The 18996-nt window shown below is 45.4% G+C and overlaps 1 protein-coding gene across 5 annotated transcripts in view; it reads right to left on the reverse strand.

Moving 5' to 3' along the window:
- The window catches only part of TMC5 (transmembrane channel like 5), an 85860-nt gene that overhangs the window by 63020 nt on the left and 3844 nt on the right, over positions 1-18996 (reverse strand). For 2 of the 5 annotated variants that reach the window (XM_082714884.1, XM_082714889.1), the window contains exon 1: positions 12776-13025. The exons of 1 other annotated variant lie outside the window; for it this stretch is intronic. The gene's annotated coding sequence lies outside the window, so the exon portion shown is untranslated. Of the gene's footprint in view, positions 1-9373; positions 9636-12724; positions 13026-18996 lie in introns of those variants that run through there. 2 more of the 5 variants (XM_082714885.1, XM_082714888.1) reach the window with 2 other exon arrangements.

Genomic DNA, 18996 nt, shown 5'->3' on the forward strand with positions numbered 1-18996 from the left:
TGAACCCAGGGACGTAGTTCACTATGCCCTGCACTAGACACACTGGCCTGTTTTCCTGGGTCATGGCCTTTGAACATGCTATTCCTTCTGCCTAGAATGCTTGTCCCTTCACTCTTGGCCAGGCTAACCTTTCATCCTTAAGGTATCACCTTAAATGCTGCTTTACAGAGCGGTCTCCTTTATTCCTGGACATGCAAATAGTTCCCCTTGAGCCTCTATCATAGCATCCTGTCCTTTTGCCCATGGGACTTACCAGTTTGTAATTATATATTACTTTCTGTGCTTGTATTGTTCAATACTTGTCCTCCACTAGACTGAAAGCTCTGCCATGGCAGGAGTTACACTATTTTGCTCCTCATATGCCCAGCATCTAGCACCATGCCTGGCATGTAAGAGCTCTCAATTAATATTTGTTGCATGAACAAATGAAGGTTGTCCTACAAAGTTCTCATTCATCTCATCCATCACGTGGGGTCCATCATGATGAGGACATCTCAACCAATGAAAGGCAAAACAAACCTACACTGGGATCAACTGGATTCCTCTGGATAAGGGGGCTGGTGGGAGGGTTCACACAGCACTTCTCATGCCTGGGTCCAATTTTCGGCACAAACATATCCCATTTATAAACTGAGGGTTTGGGGGGCGCCTGGGTGGCTCAGAGGGTTAAGCCTCTGCCTTTGGCTCGGGGTCATGATCTCAGGGTCCTGGGATCGAGCCCCACATGGGGCTCTCCACTCAGCAGGGAACCTGCTTCCCCCTCTCTCTCTGCCTGCCCCTCTGCCTGCTTGCGAACTCTCTCTCTCTGTCAAATAAATAAATAAAATCTTTAAAAAATAAATAAATAAACTGAGCGTTTGGGATCAGTTCAGGATTTTTTTTTTAAGATTTTATTTATTTATTTGACAGAGAGAGAGAGTTTACAAGCAGGTAGAGAGGCAGGCAGAGAGAGAGGGGGAAGCAGGTTCCCTGCTGAGTGGAGAGCCCCACGTGGGGCTCGATCCCAGGACCCTGAGATCATGACCCGATCCGAAGGCAGAGGCTTTAACCCACTGAGCCACTCAGACGCCACAGTTCAGGGATTTTTGAAAGGATCATCCCCCTTGTGGAAAATACTAAGGAATCTTTTTTTTTTTTTTTTAATAGTAAGGAATCTTCTGGCGATCATTTCTTCTTTCTTAATTCCCATTCAATATTTCTAACTAACAACTAGGTAAAGTCTCCGTTGGTGTTAGTCTTTAACACTTATCTGAATTTGCCACTGTCTCTTTTTCAACAAAGACAGAGCAAAGCTCCAAGCTCAGAACCTTCATGAGGCCACAACTTTCGACTAGAATTTATTTTTGAAATTAGCACACAAAAAATATCTTTGGTGTCTAGTTCTACACGTTTGAACACATGCATACCACCATCACCACTGGGATACAGACCAGTACCATTACCCCAAAACCCCCTTGTGCCATCCCTCTGTGATCAACTCCTACCACCCCTCTGTCCACCACCACTGATCTATTCTCTGCGACTCTAGCTTTGCATTTTTCCAAAATATTGAATGAATGGAACCACACAGAATGCAACCCTTTGAGACTGACTGCCTTCACTCAGCATAATCTAGCTAGGATTTAACAACATGGTTTGGTTTTCCTTGTATGTATATTTATATGTAAATATTTAGTCACCTATATTTATAAGCAAGCAACATAAGTTTTCCATTTACAATAATGACATAAGCTTCCTTTTAAAATAAATCCGTTAGGGGACACCTGGGTGGCTCAGTGGGTTAAAGCCTCTGTCTTTGGCTCAGGTCGTGATCCCAGGATCCTGGGATCGAGTCCCACATCGGGCTCTCTGCTCAGCAGGGAGCCTGCTTCCCTCTCTCTCTCTCTGCCTGCCTCTCTACCTACTTGGGATTTGTCTTTCTGTCAAATAAATTACTAAAATCTTTTAAAAATAAAAAAATTAAAAATAATTAAAAATAAAATAAATCTGTTAGGTTAAAAAAAAAGATAGATAAATATTAGTATGCATGGTAAGAAAAGGGGCAAAAATCATGAAGGTGGAACACAGAAGACTAAATCCTGGGATACAACAGACATTACATAATAATATAACTGCATTGCAACCCCTTACCCCAACACATGCACACAAAATACCAGTCTGTAATTTTAAGAATTCCTGAAAGGGAAGAGAAAAGGATTTTAAAAGAAGAAATGGTCCATTCCCAGGCCTCTCATTTCAAGCAAGCTTTCATAATCACAGTTCTGGAAGCCTCCATTTCATTCTCAGGCACCTGACCTTGCAAAGACAATTCCAACACAAGAAGTGAAGGCCACCGCCCATCCCTGAGCAGTTACCAGGGCAGGAAGCCACCCTAAGCAAACCCACATTTCAGCAGAAACCTAGATTTTGTTTATGCTCTTTGTTACCATATTAGCTTAGTGATTACTTTGGCTGTCACCACCCACACCACTACAAACAAATGCTTTAGAATCTTTTATCTGCAGTGTGTAATGTTTAGAACAAGGAAATAAAGGCAATTTAAATAGTATCTTACAACCATGTGAGGGCAAATCCTTCAATCACCCATTTCATAAAACCCTCCGGTAAGTAAGCATTAGTTCATGCCCCACGGCCTTCTCAGAGACTGTATCCACCTTTGACCCAGGTGTAGTCGTAACCATAGGTTTGGGGAAAACAAACAAAAAACAACTATACATTGGGATCCTTCAGAAAATAAGGTCTGTGTTTGCAAAAGGCCAGTATCAAAACTATGAATAGGAGGGAAAAATATAAATAGAGCTAAATGGATATATATTCCTGTTCTTTCTTTATATTTTCCCTTTATAAAATAATTTACTTAATTTTTAAGACATTTGCTTAATTTCCAAAGAAAGGTAATTATATTTTATGAATGCAAGCAGAGGGACACTTGGGTGGCTCAGTTAGTTATGCGCCAGACTCTTGGTTTCAGCTCAGGTCATAATCTTGGAGTCGTGGGACGGGCCCCCCCCCCCCATGTCAGGCTCCACAATGGGCATGGAATTTAGTCAAGATTCTCTCTTCTTCTTCCTCTGCCTCTTCCCCTTCCCTGCCTCTAAATTTTTAAAAATATATTATATTTTTAGGGGCGCCTCGGTGGCTCAGTCCTTAAGCATCTGCCTTTGGCTCATTTCATGATCCCAGGGTTCTGGGGTCGAGCACCACATCAGGCTCCCTGCTCAGCGGGAAGTCTGCTTCTCCTTCTCCCACTCCCCCTGCTTGTGTTTCCTCTCTCACTATGTCACTCTCTTTATCAAATAAATAAATAAAATCTTTAAATATATATATATATATATTTTAAAAGAATGTAAGATTTTTAGCTTGCTAAAAATGTGAGAAAGAGTCAGAGGCTGGAAAATGAACACGGACTTTAAATTCATGAGGGGCATCACCTAGACATGGCAAAAATCCACCCAGAGAATGGTCTAATGTACTGTGGTTACCGTGAAGGTCACAAGTGCTTTCTATAATCAAATTAAGATGACTCTAACATTGTTTTTAAATAATTTGGGATACTTGGGATGATAGAACTGACAAATGTCAGCAAGTAAACTTCAGAGGAAAATTCAAGTAAAAGCTAGGATAGGATCACTCTTTTATTGATATAGATGCTTTGAAGGCTCTCAAATCTCATTACACTAGCTAAGATACCTCCTTTTCTACTACAATCCATTCTTGGTGAGAAGTCTCTGGACTCTCCCAGGACTCCCTAGGTTCCTTCCAGCAGTCTCACACTTACTGAAACCAAAACCCCTCTCCATCCAAATGACATTGTAAAAAATATATTAAGTTTTTATTTTATTTAAAAATATTTAATGTTAAGAATACTTTAATTTAAAAATCTTAAAATATTTAAAACTTTAAATATTTTATTTAAAATAATTTTTGAGGAACCTCTACACCCAATGTGGGGCTCAAACTCAGGACCCCGAGATCAAGAGTTGCACGCTCTTTCCATGCCAGCCAAGTGCCCTGCAAATAACATTTTGTAACAAAACTTTCTTGTATATAAGACTGTCCCCAAAGTAGGTGAGGCCCACAGGCCTTCTATGTAAAGCAGACCAATGCAAGGAAAGTGCAAAATGACATCTGCATTAAGGTACCAACGCTCTTGTCTGAAATGCAGGGTGTGTGGCTGGCTTTCCTTCTTTCAGAAAGAGATTGGTAGGGGCGCCTGGGTGGCTCAGTGGGTTAAAGCCTCTGCCTTCGGCTCAGGTCATGATCCCAGGGTCCTGAGATCAGCACATTGGGCTCTCTGCTTAGCAGGGAGCCTGCTTCCTCCTCTCTCTCTGCCTGTCTCTCTGCCTACTTGTGATCTCTGTCTCTCAAATAAATAAATAAAATCTTTAAAAAAAAAAAAGAAAGAAAGAAAGAAAGAAAGAGATTGGTAGAAGCCATGTGTCTCCGGCATTGATTCTCAATCAGTGCAATTTTGCCTTCAGATACCACATTTGACAACCTCTGGAAGCCTTTCTTGTTGTCACAACTCAGGGTGAGGTGTGTGATATTGGCATCTAATAGGTGGAGGAAGCCAGGGATATGCTAAACATCTTACAATGTACAGAACAGTCCCCAAAATAGAATTATCTGACCCAAAATGTTGATAGTGGTGAGGTTGAGAAAGCCCATTCTAGAGATCATCTAAGGCAATACTCACAGAACTTTCTACCATGATATAATCATCCTATACAATGCTGTCCACTACAGCAGCCACTAGCTACATGTATATACCGAGTACTTAAAATGTGGCTAGTGCAAGGGAGGAACTGGATTTTAATTTTGTTTAATTTTAGTTAATTAATTTTTTTTAATTTTTTAAAAAGATTTTACTTATTCATTTGACAGAGGGAGACACAGCGAGAGAGGGAACACAAGCAGTGGAGTGGAAGAGGGAGAAGCAGGCTTCCCGCCGAGTGGGAGCCCTATGCGAGGCTTGATCCCAGGAGCCTGGGATCATGACCTGAGCAGATAGGCAGACACTTAACTGACTGAGCCACCCAGGCACCCCAATTAATTTAAAATTTTTAAAAGATTTTATTTATTTACTTGACAGAGAGAGAGAGATCACAAGTAGGTAGAGAGGCAGGCAGAAGGGGGGGAAGCAGGCTCCCAGCTGAGCAGAGAGCCTGATGTGGGGCTCAATCCCAGGACCTTAAGATCATGACCTGAGCCGAAGTTAGAGGCTTAACCCTCTGAGCCACCCAGGCACCCCTAATTTAATTTTTTTTTTTTTTTTTTTTACAGATTTTGCTTATTTATTTGACAGAGAGAGAGAGTGTGCCCAGGCAGAGGGAGAGACCAAGGCAGAGATCAAGAGAGATGCTATGGGCAGAGGGAGAGAGAGAAGCAGGCTCCTTGCCAAGCAAGGAGCCCCATGTGAGGCTCAATCCCAGGACCCTGGGATCACGACCTGAGCCCAGGACAGATGCTTAACCAACTGAGCCACCAGAGGCCCCTAATTTTAATTAATTTTTTTATTTTAATTAATTTTAATGTAAAGAGCAGTAAGTAGCCATGAGGATGTTATATTTGTGCAAGTCTAAGGAAGAATAAAGCCTAAATGAACTCCAATATTTATTTTTTAAAGATTTTATTTTTTTGAGAGAGAGAGTACAGAGCGAGATGGAGGGCTCAAGCAGGGAGGGTGGCAGGAAGGTGCAGAGGGAGAGGGGGAAGCAGACTCCCCACTGAGCAGGGAGCCTGACGCAGGGCTGGATCATGATCTGAGCCAAAGGCAGACTGAGTCACCAAGGTACCCCAGAAACTCCAATATTTAATGCCTTGCTGATCATGGGTGCCTGGGTAGCTCAGTCGGTTAAGCATCTGACTCTTGATCTCAGCTCAGGTTATGATCTCAGACTCACTCTCTCTCTCTCTCTTTCCCTCTTCCTTTTCCCCTCCCTTCCTCTCTTTCTCTCTCAAATAAATAAATCTTTTAAAAAAATAATAAAGCTTCACTGATGAGTGCACATCAAGCTGAGGAGCCCACAAGACTCACCTGGGAGCTTGCTGGAGACGGGGGCCTGTGGATCATCAGATGACCAACCAGTCCCAGTATACCCAGAACTGACCTGGTTTTAACACTGGAAGTTCCATATCCTGGGAACCCACCAGTCCTGGGAAGACCACTTGAGCTCAGGGCCCATTCCCACAAGTTTTTATTTCGTGGATCTAGAATGGGACCTGGTAATTCGCCTTTTTATCAGGTTTCCAAGAGATTCTTTTGTACCCCAAGGTTTAAGAATCAGTACAAAGCAGCTGGTTAAAGCAGGTGGAGGGAGGTGGGAAGGAAAAGTGGTGGGTTACTTGCACCTTGGCAGTTCAGTGTCTTCCTGCATGGCTGGCCTGCTCCAATCTGTCCCAGAAGAACAAGGACCCCTCTCTGGGAGAGCCAGAGACAACACAAGATATGTAATAGCTCTTGTCGCCACTGAGAGCTGCTAGAAGCAGTGGCCTCCTCTGCAATCCAAGGAAGGACCTCACTTCCAGGAGAAGTGGAAACCCCTCCTCATCCCCTTCGCCACCATCCATGTGCTCAGACTCCTGCCAGGAGCAGGGAAAAATGATAAACCTTAATATCTGCTGTGGCTAGATCCCCTACTGCTTTCTCTACCACTGGGTCTCAGAAAGGCAGGAGAGAAGAGTAAAGCCAGGGTGAGCTCTATCCACACCCAGGGTCTGTGGCAAGCCTCTCTCTTTGAGAAGAAAAAGAACCCCCTTCTGGATCCACCTCCAGGGCTAGAAAGTTAGTTCTTTTAAAAATATATATATATTTTTTAATTTATTTATTAGAGAGAGAGAGAGAGCACAAGTAGGCAGAGTGGCAGGCAGAGGGAGAGGGAGAAGCAGACTCTCCACTGAGCAGAAAGCCCGATGCAGGGCTCAATCCCAGGACCCTGAGATCATGACCTGAGCTGAAGGCAGGTACTTAACTGACTGAGCCACCCAGGCACCCCTAAAAACTTAGTTCTTAACCAGACTAATTCAGATCCCTATACTCGTTCCTTATAATGCCTATTTAAACAAACATTATATATGGGGGCGCCTGGGTGGCTCAGTGGGTTAAAGCTTCCACCTTCGAATCAGGTCATGATCTCAGGATCCTGGGATCGAGCCCCGTGTCGGGCTCTCTGCTCAGCAGGGAGCCTGCTTCCTCCTCTCTCTCTGCCTGCCTCTCTGCCTACTTGTGATCTCTGTCTGTCAAATGAATAAATAAAATCTTATAAACAAACAAACAAACATTATATAATACAACCCAAGTATTATGGTTCCAGATTTGGAGGGGGGAAAAAAAACAGAAGCAGAGGGTTCCTGGGTTTTCTTTCTTCTAATATTTTACTTATTTATTTGAGAGAGAGAGGATGCACAAGCAAGGTAAGAACAGAGCGAAAGAGGGAGAAGTATACCCCTGCTGAGCAAAAAGCCTGAAGCTTAAGGCAGGGTTCGATCCCAGAACCCCAGGATCATGACCTGAGCCTAAGGCAGATGTTTAACCAACCAACCACCCAGACACGCCAGAACAGGCTAAAGGTTACTGATTTGTGTTTTTCTTCCAATTTGGCTCTGTTCCACAGTGACTGGCGTAGAGGACCCTGCAATTCAGGCATCTCATGAGTCACCCCAGGAATGACAGTTCCAGCGGGGTGAATTAAACCGTCTTCCTGGGATTTCCACCTACCTCCTCTCCTGCTAAGGGCTTTCCTCTGATCATAAAATTTGTAAGTCAAGTCTCTGCCACAGGAGAAGATTCCACCTCTCTTTTGGAGAGCCACGATTTTTCATTTGTTGGGGGTGCTAACAAATCAAAGACTGGGAACAGCAACTCTGGACCTCCAAGTCTCCCTGTGAATTTATAGAAATAGGACTTTCTGCTCTTCTTTTAAAATGCTATCTACCCTGATTCAAATGCCATAGAAAATAGAACTTGCTTCTTCTGGCATTTGTAAAAATACAGAAAACTTATCCAGCCCCTTACTTCTTTTCTTATAGGTAAGGAGTGTTCTTTCCAGACATGACCCTACCGATGATTAGCATTGCATCAGCCTGGGTTTATCTCTGGGAACATTGAACCTGAGGTGGCTGAGAATAGCCTGAGCAGTAATATAATCCAGTCTCACGGCACTCCATTCTGGGAACTCCTGGCAAACATAAACCACGGAGTGATTCATTGAACTTCTAGAAAGAAGTATATACCTTCATCCTGACCCTTCCCTCAGGGGAGAGCACCCTGCCTGGCAGAACGTGATTATTAACCTTACTTCCTCAACATCCATATCCATTGAACTCTTCTTTCCCTCTCCAGGGCAGAAGGGAACTAGTCAGACAACAATGGTATCCATACGCACAAAGACAGCGCCACTTTACTGAGTGCCTTCCTAAGTTCCAGGCACCATGCTGTGCCCCTCACATGCATTAGTAATCATATCTCCCAACAAGTTTATGGAGAGATATTATTAGTATTATTATCCCCACTCTATGACGGTTACATTGGAGCCCAGAGAGAGTTAAGTAATTTATCCAAGATCACACAGCTAAATAGAAGCAGATGGGATTCTAACTCATGTATCTCTGAACTTGGATCATGGTCATCATCTTCATTGTTATCAGAGGAAGAAGAGAAGGGCAAAGAGGAAGAGGGGGAGTTAGAACCAACATTTCTTCAGATTATGAGACTGATGCGCTGCCTACTGCGCTAAGAAGGCACTAGAACCAACATTTCTTGAGTGGCTTACCGTGCACCATACTGTCTTACTAACCCTGCTACATCAAGAGGAGGTGGCAGTCCTTAGCACTCTACCCATTCTACAGACAAGCAAACGGAGCCCTGCAAGGTAACAATAACTCACACACAGTGGCACAGCAGGACCTGGAGAAGCCCAGATTTTGATTCAGGAAAGGAAGACGGCTCTGGAGCTTGCTCACCGACGCGCTTCCTTGCTTCCCATTTCCCCATAATCATTCTTGCCTCTAACAGGAAATTGTACATTTATTCCGGACCTGGCACCTGGTGATAAGCAACAGGACAGCCTGCTTCTGCTTTCTCCCGGGGCACATCCCCAAGGGTTCTCTATCATTTCTGGAACCCCCACACCACTTTCAAGACACCGTATCTTGGGGTGCCTGGGTGGCTCAGTCAGCTAAGCCTCTAACTCTTGCTTTCGGCTCACATCATGATTTCAGGGTCTCGGGGATTGAGCCCTGCATTGGCTTCATGCTCAACGTGGAGTCTGCTGGGGATTCTCTCTCTGTCTCCCCTCACTTGGACACTTTCTCTTTCAAATAAATAAATAAATAAATAAGCTCTTAAAAAACAAAATACAAAACCCTTTCTTACCTGCCTTCCTTCCTGCGTTCCCTCTCCACTCTGCAGAGACACAAGTCCTTTTTTTTTTTTTTTTAAATACTAACCCATAAAGCCAATCGTCTTGTGTCTGAGACACAGCCCTGCTTGTTCTCTTAGTCACCCTACTGGGACTGGCCATCCAGCTTCTCTCCCCTCATCAGCCAATAAATAACCCCGGGTCACATCCACTTAAAATGCAGATCAGTCCTTGATCCCCAATGTCATGATGGTGTCGTGGCCTCTGTGTGCTAGGTGTGTAAAGACACCCTGCCTGGGAGCCCAACCTGTTGTACTTTCTTCCTGAACCCCAGCGCTGCCCTCCCAACACTGTTCTTTTCGCATCAGCACACTAAAAAGAGCAAAGTCCTTACTAAATGTTATTTTATCTCTTAGATACCATAAGGAAGTATTAGGTTGATTTTTTTTTTTAATCCCAGAGAGTAAGGTGGAGTGAAAAGAGCCCATCTTTTCCTGTATTCACCGAAGCATTCTTCCACAACATTATGCTCCACTAGACACCCTCAAGCAGGAACAGCCCCGGGGGCAACATTCAGACCTTATAAGTTAACTCCATGATTATGATGGCAGGGCCTTTCCAGAGATAAAGGACAGGCAGCGTGGAACCAGCCCACATTTCACAGCAAGCTGACTTGCGTCCTTACTTTAGTGCTCTACAACTCTACCCGTCTGAGGCTCTACGATTCTATCCTTTTGAACCTCAATTTTCCCCACCCTCATCTACAAAATGGGGACAATACACTCTACCTCCACTGGGCTTAATAGTTCCCAGACCTGTCATCCATGGGGCGACTTGTGGAATGCCTGTTACAAAATCCTGCCTGTCAATCAGTACGGAGCCTAGCCAACTCAGAGTTCAAAGCAAAAGGACAAGCCAGGCAGGGGTGCCTGGGTGGCTCAGTGGGTTGAGCCTCTGCCTTCGGCTCAGGTCATGATCTCAGGGTCCTGGGATAGGGACCTGCATCAGGCTCTCTGCTCAGTAGGGAGCCTGCTTCCCCCCCTCTCTCTGCCTGCCTCTCTGCCTACCTGTGATCTCTCTCTGTCAAATAAATAAATAAAATCTTTTTTTTTTTTTTTAAAGGGGGAGGTATAGCTCAGTGGTAGAGCATTTGACTGCAAAAGGACAAATCAATAATTCTCAAGTAGGTATAAGTCAGGGTCCCTCAACCTCAGCACTGTTGACATTTTGGGTGAGATACGCTGTGTTGTGGGGGCTCTCCTGAGTATTAGAGGATGTTTAGCAGTGTCCCCAACTTCCCTCCGTTAGGTACCAGTAGGACATTCCCCATCACCAACCCCACAAGCTGTGGGCAACCAAAAATAAGTCCAGGAATGGACAAGTATCCTCTGGGAGGTAAAATCACCCCCAGTTGAGAACCACTGCTGTGAATGATACAGTGTGTCACAAACTTTGGATAGTATCTTCCAATTCCCATTGACAAGACAAGGAAATCAGCACCTCAGCAATTTCCTCTAGGAAAATTTTTCTGCCCCTCCATTTCCCCACTTCTAGAAACTATACCATATTTTTACATATTGAGCCCCTACAGATCAGGGAACTGAAGCTCAGAAAGCAACCTGCAAAAGTCCCGGAGCTGGGAAATACTCCAAGACAATATCTGAATCCAGGTCTAGCCAGAATAATTACTATGTAACTGTCCCTGCCACCTGAAACCCTCCTCCCAAAAGCCTCATCAGCTGCAGTGGGTAATGCACTGAAGCACTGGGCCCTCTTTACACAACAAAAGCCTCCCAGTGACAGCCGCTTTGATACTGGATGGAGACTAGGATACCAGGTGACACTCCTCCCTCTGCACTGAGTGTAGGGAGTTTCTCAGGAATGTTCCAGATAGCAAACAGGGGCCTGGCTCTGTGAACTACACAGAAGGCAAGTAAGCTCCTTGGTCCCCCCCCTCCATCCCCTGCCACTTCCACTCTTCCCTCTGCCTCCTCTAAATGAACACGACTGCTAGACCATCCGCTTTACTCTTGCAGGGAAAGTCACAGCATTCACTGCAGCGAGTGTTTGCTGAGCATCTGCTGAAGTCCCAGGCACTGTTCTGAGTGCTTTAGATTTATTTGATCCAGAAGAAAACCATGTGGGGTAGTGATCATTATTGTCCCCATTTTCTAGATAAGGAAACTGAGACCCAGAAGAGCAATAACTTGCCATAGTCACTGGACTAGGGGATGATGGAACTTGAATGTCAAGAACATGCAGACTTTATGATCAACAGACCCGGGTTCAGATGCTGACCCCTCTACCAGGCACCCAGGTAACATCCACCAAGTTACCTAACCTCCCTGAACCTCAGGCTCCTTATCAGTAGCAGGGATTGTTGTAAGAATAACAACTAATATGTGCTTCTCATCCACTTATCAAGTGTTTACTGAGCATCTACTGTGTGCCAAGCACTGGGGCTAGATGTGCAAACAGAACAGAAGGAGCCTACCCTTGTGGCACTCTAGTAGGATACACTTATGTGTGCTAACTCAGTTAGTCCTCACAATAACCCCTCACCATTACATCATTGTACCCATTACACAGACAGGGACAAGGGGTCTCAGAAGCAGCTTTCTCCCACCTCCCTTCAACCTTCTAGGAAATAGTGGGACCTGGATTAGACATTATGCCCAGTCTCTACAGCTCCACTTCCTGGATTCAAATTCTGCTGTTTCCATCTAATTGCTGCAGACAAGTTACTTAACCTGTCTGAGCCCAAATCTCTTCATGGGTGAAAAGGAACTGGGAGGCACTATCTCAGGAGACTGTCTGGGGAAAAAACTGGATACCTAACATTCAGGAAGTGCTTCTTGTGTCCCCAGCACACACAAGGCTCACAGAAACCCTAGGAAAGGGGTCTTATTTTGAGTCCCTTTTAATGGAGGAGAACACTGAAGCCCAGAGAGTGTAAGTAACTTGCCCAGAGGCACAGAGCGCATAACAGTGCAATTCCAAAGTGAGCTCTGAATCATGACCCAGTGGCCCAGCACGGTTCCGTGAGTGCCAGATAATTGGGTGCAATTATTCTTTCCCCTACACAGGGCTACGGATTGTGTGCACTCTTAAGAGGCTTTCTTAACACAATGGGTCAGCTCGATGCCAAAGTCTGGATCCTCCCATTCTAAGATTCCAGGTCCGGGGTGGTTCTCCCCACCCATTTCTTGTACCCCATCCCAGCTCGCTCCCCCCACCACAGGGCCACAACCCAGTCACCCCAAGTTGGGGAAAAACTCTGCTGGAGCGCCTGGTTCTGCGCATTGGTCCCCTCTCTCGGAGCCAGGGAGGAGGCTCTGCCAAAGCCGCTGAATCTTGGTAGATACCTGGGAAGACAGTCCCGGAGCTGGCCCAGAGACATGGCGAACCTGCCCTACCTCCAGTCGGCTTTCACGTCCCCAGAGTCTGGAGCTCTGGCCGCTGCTGCGTCTGCTTGCCTGCAAAGCACATCCTGGCTGGGGCAGCAGGTAGCTAGGCTGCGTGTCCGGACTTCCTGCCTGGAGGGGAGATCGCTTTCCTGGAATCTAGCCAAGTTCCTGCAAGTGCTGGGTTAGTACACCTGTTGGCATTGGAGACTTCTATTCATGGTCCCAGATCTGCGTTCATTGCTTTCTTCCATCCAGCAAACCTTCCCAAGCTCCCACTGGCTGCCACGTGCCGGCACCCAAAAGTTCCCAAGGGCCACAGGCTAGGGTTGCACTCTCCAAAACATTGGCCACTAGCCACATGCGGTTATGCGGCACTTGAAATTGTGGCACCAATGTACTGAGATGTTTTTAAGACATAGGATTAGGGGTGCCTGGGTGGCTCAGTCGTTAAACGTCTGCCTTTGGCTCAGGGTTCTGGAATGGAGCACTGCTTCGGGCTCCCAGAGCAGGGAGCCTTCTTCTCCCTCTCCCACTCCCTCTTGCTGTGCTCCCTCTCTCACTGTATTTTAAATACATAAAATCTTAAAAAAAAAAGGGGGGGGGAGTGCCTGGTGGCTCAGTGGTTAAAGCCTCTGCCTTCAGCTCAGGTCATGATCTCAGGGTCCTGGGATCAAGCCCTGCATCAGGCTCTCTGCTCAGCGGGGAGCCTGCTTCCCCCTCTCTCTCTGCCTGCCTCTCTGCCTACTTGTGATCTCTAATAAATAAATAAAATCATAAAAAAAAGACATAGGATTTAAAAAAAATCCAACAACACATTTTTCAAACTCATTAAGAAGTTTAAAAATGGGGGTACCTGGCTGGCTCAGTCAGTTGAACAACAACCTTCAGCTCTGGTCATGACCTCTGGGTCCTAGATCAAGCCGAGCAGGGATCCCTTCTCAGCGGGGAGCCTGCTTCTCCCTCTGCTGCTCCCTCTGCTGTGCTCTCTCTAATGAATAAATAAAATATTTTTTAAAAGAAGAAGTTTTAAAATGATTGCATCCAAAATGATATTTTGGATACAGATAGTTAAATAAAATATATTATTACAGTTATTTTCTCCTATTTCTCCTTTTCTAAAATACAGCTACTAGAGACTTTAAAATTATGTGTCTCCTATTATACTTCCATTGGATACTGCTGGTTTGGGGCAGGAACCCATAGGATGTTCCTCAAATACCTCTCCCAGTTCTCTTCTAGAATTTATTCAGCCCTTCCTTATTTCCTCCAGGAAACATTTGGGGTAAGGCTGGTGGGAACCAGGCATGGTGCTAGTGTTGGTTTGCAAATTCAGGAGCTTCCCATGTGTAATTTGAAATTGGCCCTGTACACAGAGGGCAAAGAAAGACCCAAGAAAGAGACTGATAGGTGGCAGGTTTAATAAGCAAGGAGACATATACCAGGCTTGTCATGGGCAGTTGCAAGACAAGTAGAACTCTATACCTGTCTTCTAGAATCTTATATAGTTTATATAGAAGCCTTAATGGGGTTTAGTCAAGTAGCAAGTCCAGATATTTTCAACAACACCTTACTCTCTCAAGTTTGCATTTTTGAAAGCAGCTCCAAATGTGGAAACAGTAGGCAGAATGTACATACCAAAGACAGAGGAGAGGGTGAGAAGCCAGCATTGCGCAGGGCCAGCTCAAGGGCCAACTAATGTCCATGTCCTCTCCATGACACCCTCCAACAGCTAGACTTGGGGGGAATGGGATGGTAAGCAAAAAGACACTGCCAGTGACCTCAGAGATAGTCAGGAGAGGTCTATTAAATAAAATGAACAATGAGTAGAAAAGCCAACCTAAGGAATGGGGGGAAATATTTGCAAACTATATATCTGATAAAGAGCTAATATCCAGAATATATAAAGAATTTCTACAACCCTTGAGATGCCTGGGTGGTTCAGTTTGTTAAGCAGCTGCCTTCAGCTCAGGTTGTGATCCCAGGGTCCTGGGATCGAGTCCTGTATCTGGCTCCGGGCTCAGCAGAGAGCTTGCTTCTCCCTCCCACTCTGCCTGTTGCTCTCCCTGCTTGTACTCTCCCTCTCTGTTAAATGAATAAATAAAACCTTAAAAAAAAATCCTTAAAAAAATTTTTTTCTACAACCCAACAACAAACAACAAAAATAACTAGATTTTAGGGACGCCTGGGTGGCTCAGTTGGTTAAGCGGGTGCCTTCGGCTCAGGTCATGATCCCAGCGTCCTGGGATCGAGTTCCACATCGGGCTCCTTGCTCGGCGGGGAGCCTGCTTCTCCCTCTGCCTCTAGCCTACCACTCTGTCTGCCTGTGCTTGCGCTCTGTATCTCTCTCTAACAAATAAATAAAAATCTTTAAAAAAAAAAAAACAACTAGATTTTAAAATGGCCAAAGGACTTGAATAGACATTTCTCCAAAGAAGACATACAGATGGCCAACAAGTACATGAAAAGATGCTCAACATCATTAGTCATAAGAGAAATGCAGATCAAAACCACAATGAGCTATCACGTCATATCTATTAAGATTGCCACTATCAAAACAACAGAAAATAGCCAAGTATTGGCTGGGATGTAGAGAAATTGAAGCCCTCGGGCAATGTTGGTGGGGATGTAAATTGGTGCAGCCATCATGGAAAAACAGTTCCTTAAATAATTAAAAACAGAACTACCATCTGATTCAGCAAATCCACTTCTGAGTATATATCCAAAAGCATTCAAAGCAGGATCTCAAAGAGATATTGCGCATTCATGTTCACTGTGGCATATCTGCCATAGCCAAGAGGTAGAAGCAACCCAAATATCCAACAACAGAAGGCTGGATAAAGAAAATATGAGTTCAGGGGTGCCTGGGTGGCTCAGTGGGTTAAGGCTTCTGCCTTCAGCTCAGGTCATGATCCCAGGGTCCTGGGATCGAGCCCCACGTCAGGCTCCCTGCTAGGTGGGGAGCCTGCTTCCCCCTCTCACTGCCTACTTGTGATCTCTCTGTCAAATAAATAAATAAAATCTTAAAAAAAAAAAAAGGAAGGAAGGACGTTTTGATACATGCTACAACATGGATGAACTTTGAGGACATTATGCTAAGTGAAACCAGCCAGTTACCAAAGGGCAAATTGTATATCATTCCACTCATATGAAATACCTAAAGTAGTCAAACTCATGAAAACAGAGAGTAGAAAGGGTGTGGGGAGGGCCAGGGGGAAACAGTGTTTTTCTGGTACAGAGTTTCGATTTTGCAAGATGAAAAAGTTCTAAAGATCTGTTGCACGACAGAGTGAATGTACTTAACACAACAGAGCTGTGCTCTTAAAAGGATGATGACAGTCTCTTGCTGATTCCTTTTTTTTTTTTTAAGATTTTATTTATTTATTTGACAGACAGAGATCACAAGTAGGCAGAGAGGCAGGCAGAGAGAGAGGAGGAAGCAGGCTCCCTGCTCAGCAGAGAGTCTGATTCGGGGCTCGATCCCAGGACCCTGGGATCAAGACCTGAGCCAAAGGCAGAGGCTTTATCCCACTGAACCACCCAGGCGCCCCTCTTGCTGATTCCTATAGCCCGTTTCCTCAGCACTCAAGTTACATCCGCACCTTATTCCCAGCCTGGGTCCTCTCCCTAGTCTTTCCTGCTTATTTTTGCCCCAAAGCACTCGTGCTCTGACACATTACAGGTACAAGAGTATCTCGTCTGCCTCCCTCCACCAGAATGGAAGCTTTCTGAGAGTAAGGACTTGTGCCTGTTGTCTGTTGTCTGACTGTTGAATCCCCAGTGCCCAGGACAGAGGGTGTCCCATAGTGGGCACTCGATATTTGGTGAATGAGTACAGTCATGGGACTAAGAGTAAGAAAGGAGAAGGAAGCAGACCAACCCACAAATTCAGTGAGACCCTGCAACCCCTGATTGTTTCCTCACCACCATCAGCATCCTCAACTTCGTCAGCCTACCACACGTTTACAATTTGCAAAGCACGTTCACGCTCATGTCACATGTCACATGTGCTACTCCAGGAGAGGGATATTAGTGGACTAAAGAGTCACACTCTCTCCAGACCCCGATTTTTCATGGAGAAACAGAAAAAAACTGCTGAGCCTTGCCCACAGCAAGTTTACCCAGTGGTGAAAGAGCTGTGATTTAACCACGACTTCTGACTCTGAGTCCAAGAGTCTTGACCTCAAGCAAAAAGACTGTATGTGCAGTGGTTAGATGTACGAGCTGTGGAGTTTGGACAAACACGACTTTGAAACTTGCCTCTACAGCGTCCTAGCTGTGCTGTGTGGTGTTGGGAAAGTTGCTAGCCTTCTCTGTGACTCCCATTCTCTCAATCATCAAGGAGGGATAATGATAGTATCCCCTGCATGGGATTGTTCTGAGGGTTGAATGAGAAAATATTTGGTATGTCATGATTAGCCAGCTTTATTTTCTTTAAGGATTTATTTATTCATTTATTTATTTAGAGAGAGTGCATACATGAGTAGGGGGAGGGGCAAGAGGGAGAGACAGAATCTCAAGCAGACTCCTGGCTCAGTGAGGAGCCATACAGGTGTAAGGGCCTATTCAGCCAGGGCAATTCCACCCGGTTAAACAGTGACTTTGTTGCTTATACAGTAAAACTTAAACTGTCCCTTCCCCCCCCTCCAGGGGACTGACTTAAAAACAAGTCCCCAAAACCAGTCCCAGGTAACAAAGCCCAAATCCAAGGGTGGGTCAGGCCAGGTGGAGGTATCCAAACAGTGGGGGGCGCATACTGTCTCTCGAGCGACCAAGGAGTATGGGCCCTGCCCTTTGGGCGCCTTTTGGGTGCCAATTCTGACCAAGGTGATAGGCTAGTTCAAATATCTACTATAGGGTAAACTGTAATTCAGTTGGTCACTTATGTGTGACCTAGCACGACTGTGCAGCTTTCTCTGTCTGTTACAATCTCATTGGCCACCTGTGCATGGCTAAGCCCAACCACATGGCCTTTGCCCTTAAAAGCTAGTCTGTAAGGCAGAGAGAAGTCGCCTCCTTGCAAGGAGCGGCCCCGGCCGGTCGGTTTGATTCTCGATGCTTGGCATGAAAATAAAGCTTTGCTTGACCTTTGCTTTGTATCAGTCTCGCTCCTTTGATTATGGACCCAACACAGGCTGGATCTCACTACCCTAAGATCATGATCTGAGCCAAAATCAAGAGTCAGAAGCTTAATTGACTGAGCCACCAGGCACTGCATGATTAACCAATTTAAATATATACTTTTGGGGGCAACTGAATGGCTCAGTGGGTTAAGCCTCCGCCTTCGGCTCAGGTCATGATCTCAGGGTCCTAAGATAGACCCCTGTGTCAGGCTCTGCACTGGGCGTGGAACTTGCTTTAGATTCTCTCTCCCGGGGCGCCTGGGTGGCTCAGTGGGTTAAAGCCTCTGCCTTCGGCTCAGGTCATGATCCCAGGGTCCTGAGATCGAGCCCCACATGGGGCTCTCTGCTCCGCAGGGAGCCTGCTTCCTCCTCTCTCTCTGCCTGTCTCTCTACCTACTTGTGATCTCTGTCTGTCAAATAAATAAAGAAAATCTTAAAAAAAAAAAAAAAAGATTCTCTCTCCCTCTGCCCCTCCCCCCTAAAAATAGTAATACTTTAAAAAATATGAATATGTTAGTTTGTGTTCATTCAAACACTTTTGCAAGTGGCCCCCAATTCTGCCCAAATTTCTCTAGCTAACTTGATGGGGAGGCAATGGAAAGTATGATGCCATCCATTTTAAAGGTGTTGAAACCAAGGCTCCTGGTCACGAAATGGCTCTGACTTGGTGCTTTTGGGAGGAGAAGGGTGGTGAAAATTCCATAGCAACCAGAAGGCAACCTCCCCAGAGGCAGAGCAGAGTTGTCGCCGCCCCCTGGAGCACTAATTATACTCATGACACAATTTTATTCTGCCATCTCCTGAGAGGATGGTGTTTACACCCTGCAGGGTTATTTGTAATTCATACAAAGGTGCCTCTGGTGCCTCTGGAACCTCTGTTTGCCTGCACAGCCCAAGGACTGCCGTGCACTCACACCTGGTCACTTGCGCCCTCTTGTGGCAAGTTCCGCACTCTATCCAAACAGAGTGCCCACACTCTGTGCCGTGACAGCAAACGTCGCTAAACTAGACTGAGTACACTTTAGTACTAAAACTAAGTGTAATAATAATTTAGTTTAGTACTAAACTGAGTACTCGCTAAAGAGTCCACCTGGCAACTGACATCATGGA

This window comes from Mustela nivalis (assembly GCF_964662115.1).
Source record: "Mustela nivalis genome assembly, chromosome: 19".
Classification (NCBI taxonomy): domain Eukaryota; kingdom Metazoa; phylum Chordata; class Mammalia; order Carnivora; family Mustelidae; genus Mustela; species Mustela nivalis.